This window comes from Rattus norvegicus (assembly GCF_036323735.1).
Source record: "Rattus norvegicus strain BN/NHsdMcwi chromosome Y unlocalized genomic scaffold, GRCr8 chrY_unlocalized_17, whole genome shotgun sequence".
In the NCBI taxonomy this organism is placed as follows: domain Eukaryota; kingdom Metazoa; phylum Chordata; class Mammalia; order Rodentia; family Muridae; genus Rattus; species Rattus norvegicus.
Genome location: NW_026947375.1, coordinates 15,388 through 33,373, shown reverse-complemented (window position 1 = coordinate 33,373; position 17,986 = coordinate 15,388). Strand labels below are relative to the sequence as shown.

The 17,986-nt window shown below is 38.2% G+C and overlaps 1 long non-coding RNA gene across 1 annotated transcript; it reads left to right on the top strand.

Moving 5' to 3' along the window:
• The first annotated feature begins 437 nt into the window (after positions 1–437).
• LOC134484603 (uncharacterized) lies at positions 438–5,228 on the top strand. The gene is made up of 3 exons (XR_010062098.1): positions 438–497; positions 3,447–3,673; positions 5,061–5,228. It is a non-coding gene; the product is annotated as an uncharacterized LOC134484603 (long non-coding RNA).
• Positions 5,229–17,986: the final 12,758 nt, after the last annotated feature.

Sequence of the window (17,986 nt, the reverse complement as noted above, 5' to 3'; positions counted from 1 at the left end):
TAAAGAATTAATGATATAAATTCTCTGACTTACAGGAACCAAACAACAGGGAAGTCCATATGTTTCTGAGAGGCTCCAAGCTCCTTATTCCCATATGTGGTAGTGTCAAATCAAGGCTATCTCTTCAGAGATCCCACTCAATCACTACTAAGGTCTCTTTGTGCTATCCCAAGTATCACATATTTCTTCCTTTTTGGTTATACCAAGACAGAAGTCCAGCATTCTTTTCCCCATCACTGATATCTTCATCCTCTTTATTCTTCCTCCCTGTTTATTTGAATTAGAGGCCAATTAGTATACCCCAGATGTACTGCAGGAATATCTGAGAGGCAGTTGCAGGCACGACAACACTTGTGACATCACAGAAGAAGACAGGGACCTCCAGGTTACAAGAGATATTTCAGGGAGGGACTAATGATGACGTCACTGAGACCTGCCATGGCCTAATACCTAAACAGTTTTCCTTACACTGATCAGATTTGGAGTGCCCTTTCCAGGTATGTCTCCTGTGACACAGTGGAAACCTTTACATACTCCATCTCTTTAAAGCTAGAGAAATCTCTTGCTTCATTAATGGTTACATGTTCTGAATGGAGAAAGTTAGTCAGGGTTTGGCATGGGTAGAAAAGATTTAGAAATATGGATTGGAGGAGATTCTTCTAGATAATAATTAATTCCCAAGTTCATTCCTGTGAACATATAGTTCAATTTTCTAAGTTTTCTCTGTTTCCCAAAGGCCAGTATTCTCCCTACAAATATTTAATTGAATGAATATTGTATTTCACATTCTTATTGTACATTCCTTGATAGGGGACTTTATAAATATTCCTTAATGTGTACTCAAAAATTCTGTTTTATAATTCCATTTATTGCAATGATTTTGTCAACACAGTTGGCCCAGCTACAAAGTCAATATAACAGTGTAAATATTTTGTACCGACTTCAAATGATAAACTCCCAAATTCTTATTCAAAATAGTTTTGGTGCATATATATATATATATATATATATATATATATATATATATATATATATGTGTGTGTGTGTGTGTGTGTGTGTGTGTGTGTGTGTGTGCGCCACATGTCCATCAGACTCTGAATGGCCATTCCTTCAGTCTCTGAAAAACAATGCCTCCCAACCCCTCTTATGGATATTTTATTTACCATTTTAAGGAAGGACTGAAACATCTGAATTTTGGTCCTCTGTCTTGAGTTTCATGTGGTCTGTGCATTGTATCATAGTTAATTAGAGAATTTGGGCTGATATCCAATTATCAATGAGTGCAAACTTTGTGTGTTTTTCTGTGATTGGGTAACCTCATTCAGGATGATATTTTCTAGTTCTATCCACTTCCCTATGAATTTCATGCACTCATTGTTTTTGATAGCTGAGTAGTAGTCCATTGTGTGAATATAGGTCATTTCTGTATCCATTCCTCTGGTGAAGGTCACCTGGCTGTGGAAGAAAGGTCAACCTGAAACATCTCTGGCTTTCCAGCATGCAGATGTTTTCACAATTTCTAAATCATATCAGTCACCGAAAATTACCAGGGGAAAAATCTCTGACAGAGGGATGGCAGCCATTACTGGAGAAGGAAATGGCTTTGATGTCCCTTAGAACAATCTGCTCATGCCATGGCCATTCAGTCAACCCAAGCATCATGGGATTAGGAGATGTAGATTTAGAGATTGAATGTTTTAAGTTTCCTTGGGAAAATTTACCCTGCTCACCATGGTTCACTGTTATCAGGAAATATTTGGAATGGTATACTATGCACCTATGAAAAATAAGGACATTGTGAAGCTGCGGTCAACTAGGTGGAACGAGTTGAGAAAACTGAAACTCCTCTTGGTGAGATCATTGAAGACCTTGAGAAAAAGGAACACTGGGCCTGGAACACTGAAGACACAGATGTCCATAGAAAATACAAGAGACATGACTGAGGAAAAAAACAGCTGTGTCTACTGGACTATGGAGCAATGGTTAGAGCCCATACAAGAGGAGATCTCTATTAACAGAAAATTTGATCCAGGAATACTGTTGAGGAAAGCTTGTTGGAATTTCCAAACCTAATGAGCCCATAAAGAAAACACACAATCTGGTTATTATAATTATAATCTATAAATGTGTATTGGGTAGATCTAACGTTATTATAACTTATTCCCAAACCATAAAACCCCTTGCTAGATGTGCTTTCTCCAGGCCATATGGATTGTTTCCATCATTACTTCCTCCTCTTTTTCTTCAGTCTTCTCGCTTCTCCTCTTACTCTCTTCTGCATCTCTACATATCCCCACAGTCAAACCTCCAGTACCAACTTTCCCCTCTGGCTATCAGTAATAGGCTCTAGCATTTACTGACCATGTAAAATGGGAAGAAGGTTAATATGCGATTACCTGAGTCTATGATAGAGGCCTTGTCCGGGGGAAACCTCTTTTGAGGAAGCAGATAAATATCAGGATACAAATAGAATTTGCTGGGGGAAGAGCAAATCCGTATATGTTTAGCATATGTGTCCAGTGGATTATGAGAAAATGGGAATATTCTTCCTAAAGACCCAGTTATACTACACCTGGCCTTATATCTGAAAAGACCTTTGCCATACCGCAAGGACATGTACTCCATCATTTTCCTAGTGGATTTCTTCATAGTGAACAGAAAATAGAAATAAGCCAGATACCCCTAAAACAAATAATGGCTACAGATAATGTGGTTCATTTACACAATGGTATACTACACACATATGAAAAATAAGGACATTGAGAAGATACAGTCAAGTAGATGGAATGAGAAAGTATTGTCCTGAATGAGGTAACTGAGACCCAAAATAACATGTACACATTCACTTAAAAGAGGGTATTAGCCATAAAGTACAGAATTCACACACTATGATCTATGGAACCAAAGAGGCTAAGCACGAAGAAAGACCTAAGAAAATGCTTGAATTTCACTCAGAATAATGAATAAAATAATGACAGGAGGCAGATGGAAGGAAAGAATTGAGTGGCTGAGGGGATGGGAAGGGAAATGGGGTTTGAGGATCATTTCTTGGTAGAGACGGGCAAGAGGGGCAGAGGGCCAGTGAATATACTGATTCAGTGACTGTCCAGGGTGGGTACTATCTGTATGATTTGCCAGCAATCTGTGATTTGTGAGGCTACCCTGGCTTCCTTGACGGTGACTTTAGCTGAGACTTGTTACAGTGGGGATACAGATTCTTAATTGGCCACTTTCAGTAGCCACAGAGGACCCAAGTTGGATGGATAAGTACCCAAACCCACCCCCACAATTTTGACCCAGAAATTGCCCCCTCTATAAGAAACACAGGAACAGAGATGGAACAGGAAATGAGGGAATGGCCAAAGGATAAGTGGCCGGATGTGAGACTTTTCCCCTGGGCAATCAGCAAAACTGACATTATTCACGGTCCTTTCTTGTGTTTGCAGATGGGAGGGTAGCGTTATTGTCCTCTGCAATGCTCCACCAAGCAGCCGACTGACACAGAAGCAGAGGCACAGGGCTTGATATCAGATGGAGCTCAGTGAGTCTCACTGAAAAGCTGAGGGAAGGACTGAGAGAGGCAGAGTTGCACAATGGTCTTCACGTGGGGTCACTAACCCGTCGCCTGTCTGTGGATCCTGTTCTCCTACCCGGGCTGCGTTTTCAAGAGCTGGTAGGAGACGATGAATCTAGTCCTGCAGAGACTTGATGTGCCAGGGGAGAGGGTGTACCCAGAGGGGTCCTCCACTCTCTCAGAGAAGAAGGGGAGAGGTTAGAAGGAGGGACTGTAAATGGTGGGAGACTGAAGGAGTGTGGTGCCAGGTCAGCATTCAGAATGTTACCTGATAAATAGATACAATCATTCTGGCAAGGAGGGTACCGGGAACATGACCTAACAGGATCAGGGTGTGACATCATTGGGGTGGGGCATGACATCATGGGGTGGGGCATGACATCATTAGGGCAGGGACATCACATAATGGGGTCTAGAATTGACATCATTGCATGGGGCATGACATCATGAAGCTTAAGAGAAAATATATGAAACTGTAAAAAAAAAAAAAAACAGCTCGAGAGGGAACTGAGACCTAGAGACACAAACATGGCTGGCGTTTACCTATGCATGGTATCAGCTGTGCGATAAATCTCATTCCATCTACAATCTACAAATGCAGAGAGGACATAGGAAACAAGAACGCCCGTGAGGGGGAAAGCATCGACCTCTCTGAAAGGAAATCTGGAACAGATTCTGTGAGTGTTTGAGGGCGACTGAGGACAGGAGCAGAGGGTCGGTGGGGATGACGGAGAGATAGCTCAGTGCAGAGAGAACCGGCCAGAATTAGGGGACATACGGGTTAATGCAGAAAGTCGATGGACTGGTTAATTCATGGCATCTAGAGGGCGACCTTCCTGAGGATTTAATCTGATGGAGAAAGTAGAGTCTGAAAATGAAATCCTTTGAACTCGAGCAAGCAAGACCTCACGGGTGGGGATGGGGCACATTCAGTGGAGTCGATTTCTGAGGAGGTCAAACGGAGATCCCTGAACCACAGACTGAGGCTGGGACAGAGATTAAAGAAGGTCAACCAAAGGAGGTCTCCATCAATGTAAATGCACCCGAAAAACACGTCCTGGTCTCCAAGGTTTGTGTAGCCCTTTTTCACCCTGAGTAAGATATACGCACACCGCAAATCACCTAATACCTTCGAAAAGAGCTGTGACACTGAATTCCTTGGAGGAACCCCTAACTCACTTGCAGGCCGACCAAGATTCTGCTGACTGACAGTTTCCTGGGCCCACTTCATCCTTTCACACCTGGTGTGCACCTGGACACTCTAAGAAACAGAGATCAGAGATGTGTTTGTGTGTGTTTGTGTGTGTGTCTGAGTGTGTGTTTCTTTGTGTGTCTGTGTGCTTGTGTGTCGGTGTGCATGTGTGTGTGTGCGCATGTTGTGTGCGTGGTGTGTGTGTGTGTGTGTGTGTGTGTGTGTGTGTGTGTTAGTCATGTATAAGCTAACCATCCTCACACAGACTGACTGGATTGGTTTTCTTTTTGGAAGGTTGATGGATCTTTCTCTTTTCCTAAGAAAAGGCCACTCTGGTTCTCAACTCACTCTTGAAGCCGTGACAGGGTGAGTGATTATTATGTGTGAGGTAATTTGATTTCATGGATATAATATCCCTTGAAAAACAGGGCTCAACATTTACTTTCCTTAGTCTGTGATACCTCGAGGGCATTATTATTATTATTATTATTATTATTATTATTATTCCAGGATTATTCCTTTATATTATTGTCTGTGTTGTTACCAGTGTGCTAAAGTTCACTGATGGCAGAAAGAAAGATTTTTTTTCACGGGGATCCCATTGGACGGCCATGTTTTGTTGTTGGAACTGAAAGTTTTATTTACATGCTCACAAGAGCAAATAAATGCAAGTACGGAAAGTTCCTTGGTCCTCTACATGAGAGTGACATCCTCACGTAGTCCTCTGATCTACTTGAGAAACAGAGAATTTAGATGGGCAATGAAATGGATGCTGACCAAAGACCCACATAGGGAGAAATACAGTTTTTCACAGTGTTTCAGGCTTTCGGGATCGGTAGACATTACACAACCGTCTTATCATTTATAGAGGAATACTCAGAATTATTAAATAACAGAAAAAAGAAAATTTTAAAAACATATTTATGCTGGCTAATTTAAATTCCTGTTTTTGCGTCTGGAATATTATATATTCTCTTTCAGGTTCTTCTTGAAATTATGAAGAAGTGAAAATCGGTATGGGTTTATCTGATTACATTCTTTAACTTGAGTATTTCTTATTTACATTTCGACTGTTATTCCCCTTCCCGGTTTCCAGACCAACATCCCCCTAACCCTACCCTGTCCCCTTCTTTGGGTGTTCCCTTCCTCATCCTCCCCACATTACAGCCCTCCCCCCAACAATCAAGTACACTGGGGGTTCAGCCTTTGCAGGACCCAGGGCTTCCCCTTCCACTGGTGCTCTTACTAGGATATTCATTGCTACCTATGTGGTTGGAGCCCAGGTCAGACCATGTATAGTCTTTGGGTAGTGGCTTAGTCCCTGGAAGCTCTGGTTGGTTGGCATTGTTGTTCAAATGGGGTCCAGAGCCCCTTCCAGTCCTTTCTCTGATTCCTTCTGTGGTTTGCTCCTGGCATTTGCCTATGTATTGGCTGTATTCTGGCTGTGTCTCTCAGGAGATATCTACATCTGACTCCTGTCGGCAAGCAGCTCTTTACTTCATCCACGTATCTAGTTTGGTGGCTGAATATGTATGGGCCACATGTGGCTCAGGCTCTGAATGGGCATTCCTACTACCTCTGTTCTAATCTTTGCCTCCCTATTAACTCCCAAGGGCATTCTTGTTCCCCTTTTAAAGAAGGACTGAAGCATTCACATTTTGATCATCTGTCTTAAGTTTCATGTGTTCTGTGAATCTAGGGTAATTCGACAAGGTGGACTAATAGCCACTCATCAATGAGTGCATACCTTATGTGTTTTTCTGTCATTGGTTTACCTCACTCAGGATGATATTTTCCATTCCATCCATTTGCTTATGAACTTCATAAAGTCATTGCTCTTGATAGTTGAGTAATATTCCTTTGGGTAGACGTACCGCATTTCTGCATTCATTCCTACGTTGAAGGGCATTTGGGTTCTTTCCAGCTTCTGGCTATTATGAATAAGAAATTCTGCACTAAAAACATCTCGACCCAGACTTTTTTCATTTGGGAGACCTTTAATGACTGCCTCTATTTCTTTAGGAGTTATGGGGATGTTTAAAAGGTTTATCTGTTCCTGATTTAATTTTGGCACCTGATATCTGTCTAGGAAATTGTCCATTTCCTGCAGATTTTTAAATTTTGTTGAATATAGGCTTTTGTAGTAAGATCTGATGTTTTTTTTTATTTCCTCTGATTTTATAGTTATGTCTCCCTTTTCATTTCTGACTTTGTTAATTTGGACACACTCTCTGTGTCCTCTCGTTAGTCTGGCTAAGGGTTTATCTATCTTGTTGATTTTTCAAAGAACCAACCTTTGGTTCTGTTGATTCTTTCTATGATTATCGTTAATTCTACTTGGTTGATTTCAGCTCTGAGTTTGATCATTTCTTGCCTTTTACTCTTCCTGGGTGTATTTCCTTCTTTTTGTTCTAGATTTTTAGGTGTGCTGTCAAGCTGCTGACATATTCTCTTTCCTGTTTCTTTCTGCAGGCACTCAGCACTATGAGTTTTCCCCTTAGAACAGGTTTCATTGTGTCCCATAAATTTGGGTACGCTGTACCTTCATTTTCATTAAATTCTAAGAAGTCTGTAATTTCTTTATTTTTTTTCCTTTACCAGGTTATCACTGATTAGAGCATTGTTTAACTTCCACGTATATGTGGGCGTTCTTCCCTTATTGTCATTGAAGACCAGCTTTATCCCGTGGTGGACTGATATGATGCATGGGATTATTTCTATCTTTCTGTATCTGTTGAGGCCTGTTTTATGACCAATTATATGGCCAATTTTGGAGAAAGTGCCATGAGGTGGTGAGAAGAATGTATATCCATTTGATTTAGGATAGAATCTTCTATAATTATCTGTTAAGTCCATTTGGTTCATGACATCTCTTAGTCTATCTACATCTCTGTTTAGTTTCTGTTTTCCATGACCTGTCCATTGATGAGAGTGGGGAGTTGAAATCTCCTACTCTTATTGTGTTCGGTGCAGTGTGTGCTTTGAGATTTAGTAAGGTGTCTTTTATGTATGTAGATCCCTGTTATGGGAACAGAGTTTTCTCCTTTCAGGTGGATAGTTTTCCTGTCCACTGGCTTTCAGCTGTCCCTGTGGGTAGGAATCAGAAGGACCTGCACCTACGTCTCCTATGTTCCTCTGTGGGAGGGGGGGATGCACAGATGGCACAAGGTGTTTTCCTGTTGAGTCAGGAATCTGGGCAGAGAATTGTCTCCTCTGGTTTCCCAGGAGTGTTCTATTCCCCCCACCATCAGCTTTTGGGTGCAGGGAGCTGTTTGATCAGGTCAATTCGGATCCAGGCACAGTCTGGAACATGGTGGTCCTGCAGTTTTACTCCGCTATATTCCTGGGCCAGAAGCACTATGCTGTTTTGTCTTGGGCCAGAGATGTGTATAACGGTGCGCAGACCTGGAAGTCTCAGTTTCTTGTAGGCTCAGTATTGTCCACACTCCTGGGTGATCAGCATTCTGTCTCTGCATTTAAGAGCAGGGAGCTCTGGGCTGGGATCACGAGGTTCAGGAGCCAGCTGGAAACCGGAAGTTCCTGGTCCCAGAGGATTTCTGCCTTTGCTTGTCCTGAGTCCACCAGTCAGGTCACTTAGAGCAGAAAAGTTTGATTCACCTCTGGTCTCAGGTCTGATGTCGCTCCTCCGGTTGACTTTCAGGTTTCTATGAGAGCCGCAATCAGAAATGTCCTGCCCCTACTGTTCCTAAGTCCCTATGAACAGGAGGCCCAGATGGAACTAGGTGTTTTTTTCTTGAGTCAGGAATGTGAGAAGAGTTTTCAGGGGTTTCTGCCCCTCTGATGGTATAAGTCTTCCCCACCCCACAAGAGATTTGGGTGTAGAATGCTTTTTGGACCAATTCAGATCCAGGTGCAGTTTGGACTGCAGGAATCCTGCAGCTTGACTGCTCCTATATTCATGTGTTCAGACACACTCTGCAGTTTCGTCTGTGGCAAGGGATGTGGGCCCAGGTGGGCAGAATTGGCAGTCTCTCCTTCCCTGAGGTCTCAGTATTGCCCAGTCTTCTGTGTGATCAGCTTTCTGTCCCACAGAGTTTCCAAAGGAGTTTCAAATGTTCATTCCCTATCTTACAGTTCTCCAATCTTTCCAATTCTCCTCCAAAATTTGTTGGAGAAGACCCCTCTGATCAAGGGGAGGTACAACAGGCCCCATCAAACAAAGATGGCTGCAAAATTTCTGTGTTCATATAAGAAATGGAACTATTATTTCAATGATTTTTCTTGAAAAACATAAAATGCTATAGTCTCCTGACCCTTGCCTTTCATAGATAACTAAAATGCTTTAATCTTTGACTTATACCAGCATCTAGAAGCTCTCTCACTCTTTTGAGTTAAGCCTCCTGTAACTTTCTACCTCATTTCCTTCTTTTTTAATTGAATATTTTATGTATTTACATTTCAAATTTTATACCCTTTTCTGGTTCCCGTCTCTTCCATCCACCCTCCCCCTGCTTCTTTGAGATTGCTACCAATCCTGCCTGAATATTCACACCTCAACATTCTGGCATCCCCTACACTAGAAAAACCAGATTTTATAGGACAAGGCATTTCCTCCTATTGATGCCAGACAATGCCATCCTCTTCTATATATGTGGCTGGAGCCATGGATCCCTACCTGTGAACTCTTTGATTTGTAGTTTAGTCCCTCAATTCCTTCTTCTGTAACTGGACAAGAGCTCATTATGATTCACTGCTCTCAGTGCTGTCCTTGCAGCAGGAATACAATGGTTAGAGAGCCTGGACCTCAGGAAGCTGAATGTTCACACAAATGACTAAAAACTTGTACCGACTGAAAAAAAATAGCGTGCAAATATTTTCAACATATTGCACAATGAACACTTACCATGGGATTCAATGCAGTTTCAAAATATTATCGCCAAGTTTACTTTGTGCCCAGCTCCATGAGTGAGTGGGTCATCATTGATTTTAGATTATTTATTTAGTGTTGAATATTGAGAGCCTCCGACAAAGTTCTTCCAGTGAATCTTTATTCACACTCATAGTTCTTTGTTTTTTTTGTTTGTTTGTTTGTTTGTTTGTTTTCTTTGGTTTGGTTTGAAATCAAAATATATACAGCAGAAAAGTTAGCTCTTTGCTATTATTGGTATAGTGCACAGCATGTCTGGTGTGTGTCTGTCACTCCCTCTCTAACCCAGCTTTATTTGAATTTATGAAGCTGAGATGCCATGGATTTTGCACACAGGAACCATCTTTGTTCTCCCTCCACCAGACCTCAAACCTCCTGTTTCTTGCCACTACTTATGATAATTTTATATTCACTGATACATACAGAACCAGAGAATCCCAGCCATTTTGTAGTAACTTGGTATCCTCAGGGTCCTGCCATGCAGCATACATCAAATGCCTGAGTAATATTCCACTCCAAGGAAAGCCCACAGCTGATAACTCTTCAAATTATACTTTATTTTTTCCACATATCTATGTTTGATGATGACTCTTAAAAGCTTTACCCTCCTTTTTAGCCCTCCACCCACACAAGGCAAAAGAAAGAATGGGGGGCTTTGATGGGTGTGCTGGTGGCCCTGCTTAGAAAGGTTCACTGGAGGGGTTGGGGATTTAGCTCAGCAGTAGAGCACTTGCCTAGCGAGCACAAGGCCCTGGGTTCGGTCCCCAGCTCCAAAAAAAAAGAAAAAAGAAAAAAAAAAAAAAAAAAGAAAGGTTCACTGGAGCAACTCCCATCTGTGTTGTCTGGAAAGCAGAATATCAGTTCACAGTTTAGCAGAGGCAGTCTGTTCCAATAGAAAGTATTTCATGAATACACTAGTAGTCCAGTTTTGTAGAGTTGTCATAACAAACAGTTAATAACAGCAGTTGCACAACATACTAGAAACAACCAGGCTTCTGTCAGTAACCTGGAAAGAGAGAAGTTATATGCTGTGCCGCTCTCAGGGATTTGAGGATCAGCAGAGACTCAAGAGTCAGAAACATTGCTGCTGCTGCTTTAAGTGTTTGCCATAGTCTGTATAGTCAACTTTTCCTTGAAAAATATAAGGTATTTGAAACTTTTGCTGCTGCTACAAATATATTACTGTAGCTGAGTAATTCTGTACATGATTTTCTCCTCAGTGGGATAGAGATCATTCCAATCATTTACAGCTATTGCAGCTAATGTTGAAATGGGTAATCCAATATGTGATCAGATGAGAAAAATTAAGACAGAGTACATGCTTTGACCATGTTTCCTATAAAAAAGTTTAAAAACACGTACAAATTATGAGCTGTAATGGTACTACAAACCCTTAAAACCACCTCAATAGCAGTTACTTATTCTTACTCTTGTATGAAATAAAATACAGTTAGTTAACAAAAGGTGAAAACAAGGTGCTTGTGAGTATGTAAGCCTAATGCTGTCTTTGGTTAAGATGATAATTATCAAAACTATGATTTCAAGCAAATTTACAAAAAAAGTGTGTAAGACATGGAGCTCATCTGTTAATTTTCCTGTTCTGTTTGGCCAAAAGCACACACCATCTAGTTGTAGGGATAAGTCAGGTTTATATTGTAGAACATCAACCTAAGTATACATGTTTTTTCAAGCATCTACTAGCAGGGTCACATACTTTCACTTTTTTTTTTTCACTTTTCATCTCGAAAATTCCATTTCCAAACATTGATCCCAGGGTTGTAGGAAGTTGTGTTAGGGGTTTTAATTATTTTCTCGTTCTATTTTTTTTTATTCCAGAGGTGAGAACCAAACCCAGGGCCTTGTGCTTGCTAGGCAAGCACTCTACCACTGAGCTAAATCCCCAATCCTCTAGTTCTATATTAAATGTAAAGATATAGAAGGGAATATGTGAGTGGATAAACAATTTGTAGTTGTACCTTATTAATATATTTCCCTTAGATTTTATTTTGTTTTATATTTTACTAACAAAATAGTTACAATTTATTGAACTTGGTGACTTAAGGCATCAAGTATAATACATTTTTAAAAATGACTTGGAGCAATATATTATGGGAACTTGAATTTTAACTTCATTATATCTTATTTTAAAGAGGAATTTTTCACACTGTTGTTTCTAGTATTTAAAAAAAGAAGTGGACTGATAATTAAATGAATTTTTGGAGGATCAAAATGATATATATAGGAAGAAAATTGTTTGTGCAGATTATATATTTAATAAACAATGATATTTGATTATATATTCACTAGATGGTGAAGCCCTTGAAGGAAAGCAGAAACTACAAATATATTTTTATAAGTCTATTTTCTAGATTTGTACTGGAAACATAATAAGGAATCACTTATTTCTGGAGTAAGTATATGAGTGAATTAGAGAAGCAAAGGACATCATATCAATCCCCAAGTACATGGAAGTCAGATCGCTAAACAATCATCATGTTAAACAAAAAAAATGATTACTCACACAGAATCATTTAGAAATAACAACATTTTTCTCTTCTTTGGCTAAACCATATATGTCATGCCTAGGCAAATTCTTCTAAAAGCAAGGTCTTTACTTTGAAAAAGCATGTATGGATATATGTATATGTGTATATATGTCTATATATGTATGTGTACATCAGGACATATGTATATGTCATATACATGTGTGTATGTGTATATACATATATATGTGTATGTTGACACAGTTAAAATATGTATATATATATATATGTATATATATATAGATATATTTGTGTGTATGTGTGTATGTACATGTATATACATATAAATATGTAACATAAATATAAACTCTATTTTCTAATTTTATGAAACTTTATTGCTAAATACATTAGCACTCAAGAATTTTAAAACCTGCTCTATAAATTTGATTCATTTTAAAATCACTGTTCAGAAAATAGATTCAATGTAGGTGATTAATTATTATACTATCAAATTTCCTTATCTATTTGATAAAAACACTAAGACTTAATTTAGTAATGTCACTGTACATATCTTTTAGCATGTGACATATCTCATTAGTTTTTCCAGCATGTGATATAATTTCAGGATTCTAGACCTATGTAAGGTAGAAAATAAAACAAATGGATTGCTATATGTGATAGATCAGAGCAATAGATAGATAGATAGATAGATAGATAACTAGATACATACATACATATATACATACATACATAGTTACAAAGATGAAAGATCACAGATGAAAAGTAGACAAATATCACATACTCAGAATCATCGATCATGAAATAACTAGTATTAAAATGTGAAAATATCTTCCTATATGAAGCAAAATTTTAAATGTGAATTACGTTCATATTTTAATACCTAAAGGGAGATTTATCAGCCATAATATTTAAAATATAATGTCTATTTGAAATATCCTCTCAGGTAATTAAGAGACATTAAATACTTAACTTAATTTACATTAATCTGTTAAATTATCCCATCATCTTGTCTTTGTTACTTAAATGGAAAACATCAAACTTTGTCTCCAAGTTAAAATCTTCGTTACTTTCCACCCTGCTCTGCATTCTATCTCAAATCCTATCACAATGTTTAAGTCTCTAACAATTCCTCATGTGCTCTCATGAAAATTAATCACGATCCATCATTTTTTATCTTTACTACCATTGTTCTCTTACAGATAACTATTATTTCTCTGTCACCAATGTGATCACAATCCCCTTCTCTCTTTCAAGTACCATTTTCAACATCAACCATTTTATAGTTTCTCTTTATTTGAGAAAATAAAATGATCTATTTTTCCCCTAATAAATTATGTACCAAGAGTTTTTTTTTCCATTGAAACTTTACACAAGAAAAACAAAGTTGTTACAAAGTTCTAGTTCTACTCAGACCTAAAACAGAAACCTGGCTATGTGACAGGAATCATAGGAAGAACACTTCTGGAAGAGAACGCAGAGTTGTAGAAGAAGACCTCGTGCAGGGAAGTGCTTCATTCAATTGTAAACAAAAAGGGTAAAAGACCTGAACTTTCATATTGAGTGAAAGTTGTTGAAGAATATACACAAGTGATTCTGAGTGGGTTACAGAAACAGGTTAATTTATAAATACATGGTAAATACTAGAAAAATGGCATCAAATTGTAAAAGAGCAGAAAAGGAAGTAAAGTTAAAAGTTGGTACAGGTTTCAATATGGATGTTGGTAATTTGAACATGCTGAAGATTATTGGTCGATTTAATGGGATGAATGCCTCAGATACATTAACAATATTGCACGACCCTATAGCGAAATTACACAGTGTGAGAACATTAACAATAACCTTTGACAAAAATCTGTTCATGTATGTGTATATTCTTTAATATTTCTTTTTGAAAACATTCATTTAATTAAATAAAATTCAATAACGAACCGAAGATAACCCTTTTCATCTCTGACATATCCAATCTCTAAACAGGGGTATAGTGGATGAAACTTCATACAGCATTTGCCTACTCCAGGTATTATTAATTTAAAATAATAAGCAGAGGAGTGTATCATATTTGTGGGCATTGGTTACTAAGGCCCAATTATCTCCTCAGAAGATTACCATTAAAAGCAATCTAACATAACTTTCATTCCATTAAATATTTAAAATCTTAAATACTAAGCTTGCTTATCATTTTCACAGCAGAGGACACCATATGTAATTACATCATTTTTACATGTCAATATGAGTCACTATACCTTTCTGATTTTGATACATACCAAGCTTAACAATGTGGAGACAGTACGCTTTACAGCAATCCTTACATTTCTCCTATGGTACACTACATGTGGTCCATATTACAATCGATTAAATTAATAGTTTAAGTAAATGATAATGGCATGTCAATGTAGATTTTGATATTTCATACAATAAAAAAATCAAGATACAATAAATAATTACTTACAGAATTTACTTTTACAGGGAGACAGTAGGTTAATAATACCTTATAATATCCACCCTAATTCATATTGAGTCAGTGCTGGAATATGAGTAACAATGTTTGTAAAAAGAATAAGTACTTTTCTGTATCTTTTTAACAGCAATTGGACATAATCAATAAAGAAGTATCAGATAAATGTAGAAATAATTCAAAAACTTTTTAAAATTATAGTGAAAGATATTTCTAGAACACCTGAGTTCATTTCTGAGGCTCCATATAACTAGCTAATATAGTGCAGAGCACTTGTATTCCATGTGTATAAACAATATTCATCTCCATAGGAAATAAATGTTTTAAAATCTCAAAAGCTATATTTCTTTAAGAGTAAGATTTTTGACGTTTAAGATTACAATTTTTCCCATTTTTATTAAATTTGGTATTTACTATTTACATTTCATATTTTATTCCTTTCTGTGGTTCCAGGCCATCAGCCCGAACCTCTCCTTCTCCCCTTCTATAATGTGGTTGTACCCTCCACATCCATTCCTATCATTAAAGCACCCGACCGTACTTTCCCCTACATGAAGGGTCCAATCTTATTAGGACCAAGAGCTTCACAATGGTGCCCCAAAAAGGCTATTCACTGCTACATATGGAGTTGGGTTGTGATTTAGTACCTGAAAGATCTAGTTTGCTGGCAGTATTTTCTTTGAGGTTGTAAGTCCCTTAGCCTCTTCAGTCCTTCCTTTAATTCCTCCAAAGGATGTCCTATGCTTAGTTCAGTGATTTGCTGCTGGCATTTGTCTCTGTGTTTCACATGCTCTAGCTGTGTCTCTCAGGAGGGATCTATATACAGTTCCTGCCAGCATGCACTTCTTTGCTTCATCAATCTTTTCAAGTTTGTGTATATATATATATATATATATATATATATATATATATATATATATATATATATATATATATGGGGGAACATGTCCAGCAGACTCTGAATGGCCATTCCTTCAGTCTCCTAAAAACAATGCCTACCTACACCTATTATTTATATTTTAGTTACTCTAAATATAAGGAAGGAGTGAATCATCTGCATTTTGGCCCTCCTTGCGTTTCATGTGTTCGGTGCTTTGTATGTTAGGTAATTTGAGCATTTGGGCTAATATCGACCTATCAGTGAATCCATACTTTGTGTGTTTTCTGTGATTGGGAAACATCACACCAGATGATTATTTTCTAGGTCCATCTATTTGACTATGAATTTCATGTACTCATTGTTTTTGATAGCTGAGTAGTAGTACTTTGTGTAAATATATGCCATTTTCTGTATCCATTCCTCTGGTGAAGGGCATCTGGGTTCTTTACAGCTTCTGAATATTATGAATAAGGCTGATATGAACATAGTGTAACATGTATGTTTGTTGTATGTTGGATCATCTTTTGGGTATATGCCCAGGGGAGGTATAGCTGGGTCCTCAGGCAGTGCAATGTCTAATTTCTGAGGAAACTCAGGACAGATTTTCAAAGAGGTTGTACTAGTTTGCAATCCCAACAACAATGGAGGAATGTTCCTCTTTCTCCACATCCTCTCCAGCATCTGCTATCACCTGAGTTTTTGATCTTAGCCATTCTGACTGATGTGAGGTGGAATCTCAGGGTTGTTTTGATGTGCATTTACCTGATGACTAAGTATGTTGTACATAACAGAAAGCATTTTAAGAAATGATGCTACCTAACTGTTGGTCTGGATATAGCTGAGTGCCAATTGATCCATTTCTATCTCTTTCTTAAAAGTTCGCGTCCAAGTGTATCAAGGAAATCTATATAAAACCATATATGCAGAAACCAACAGAAGGAAAAATGTCAGAAAGTGCCTAAAACACATTTGCCAGGAGAAAGTTTACAGAACAAAATACCAAAGGTTCAGGCTCCTAGATCACCAGTCAATAATGAAATTTAAACAATCTTAAAATTTTTGTTAACGCAAAGTTCACTGCCAATAGGATAAAACAGAAATCTACACATTTGGAAAAGATTTTAACCAACCCCATATCTGGTAAAGTGCCATAATAATAAATATAGAAATAATTCAGAAAGTTAAACTCCCACACAACAAAGTAACCCAACTTTTAAACTGGGTTAGAGAGCTAAAACAAGAATTCTGAACTGATGTATCTCAGTAGCTGAGAAACATATCAAGAAATCTTCGAAATCCTTAGTTATCAGAAAAATACAAACTGAAATGAACTTGAGAGTCTACATTACACCAATCAGTGTGACTAAGACAAAAAACTAATGCAGTAGCAGAGTAGGCTATGATGTAGAGAAAATGGAACACTCCTCCACTGCTGGTGGGATTGGTATATGTATAGCCACTTTGGATATCAATGTGGAGGTTCAGAGAATATTGCAAATAGCATTGCCTGAAGACCCGGCTTTACCAATCACTTCAACGCAAATACTCAAATATGATCCACATATAACAGTGACAAGTGGTTGAACATGTTCAGGGCAGCCTTACTTATATAAGTCAAATGCTGCAAACAGTCATGATATACGTCAACTCAACTTAGGAATAAATACAGAAAGTGTGCTATATTTAAACAAAGAAATACTACTCGGTATTAAAAATGAGGAAACCAAGAACTTTGTAGGCAAAGGGATGGACCTGGAAATTAGTGAAGAAACAGAGATCGAAAAGGACATAACATGGGATGTACTTAGTGAGAAGTGGATGTTAGCCGAAAAGATCAGTATACCCAATACACAAATCATTTATCACATGGAAGTTAGAATGTTAGAAGGCCATACTGCAGATTCTTGCAACCGACTTAGAATTGAGAGCAAAATGATAATAAAAGGGAGAGGAGTGGAGGGACCTTGCTAGAAGTAGAGAAGAGTGGACAAAATTGGGAGTGTAGAAACAATATAAAGACAAAAGAGAAATCTACAGGAACATTGGAATAAATAACAATAAGCATCAGTGGTGGGTGTTGAACTTGGGCATTTCCAGGAAAGTCACAGATGCCAGGGATGCAAGAGGATTCCATAAATTTACTGGGACTATGGTAGTTGAGATAGTAAGCAGCAAAGAGATAGAACCACAAGAGACTACCTCCTGTAGCTAGACATGCCCACCTGTGAAGAGAAGGTGATGCCCACACATTTCAAAATCTTTAACTTATAAATGTCCAAAATGAAAAAAAAAAATGCAAAGACAAAAAAGGAGCAGAGACTGAAGGAAAGGCAATCCAGAGACCACCAGACTAGAAGAACAATTTCATCCACAGACTCCAAATCCTCAGATGACTCCTGATATCAAGATGTGCTTGCAGATGAGACCCTAATATGTCTGTCATCTGAGGGGCTCTGCCATTACCGGATGGTGACAGATTCACATACACATAAC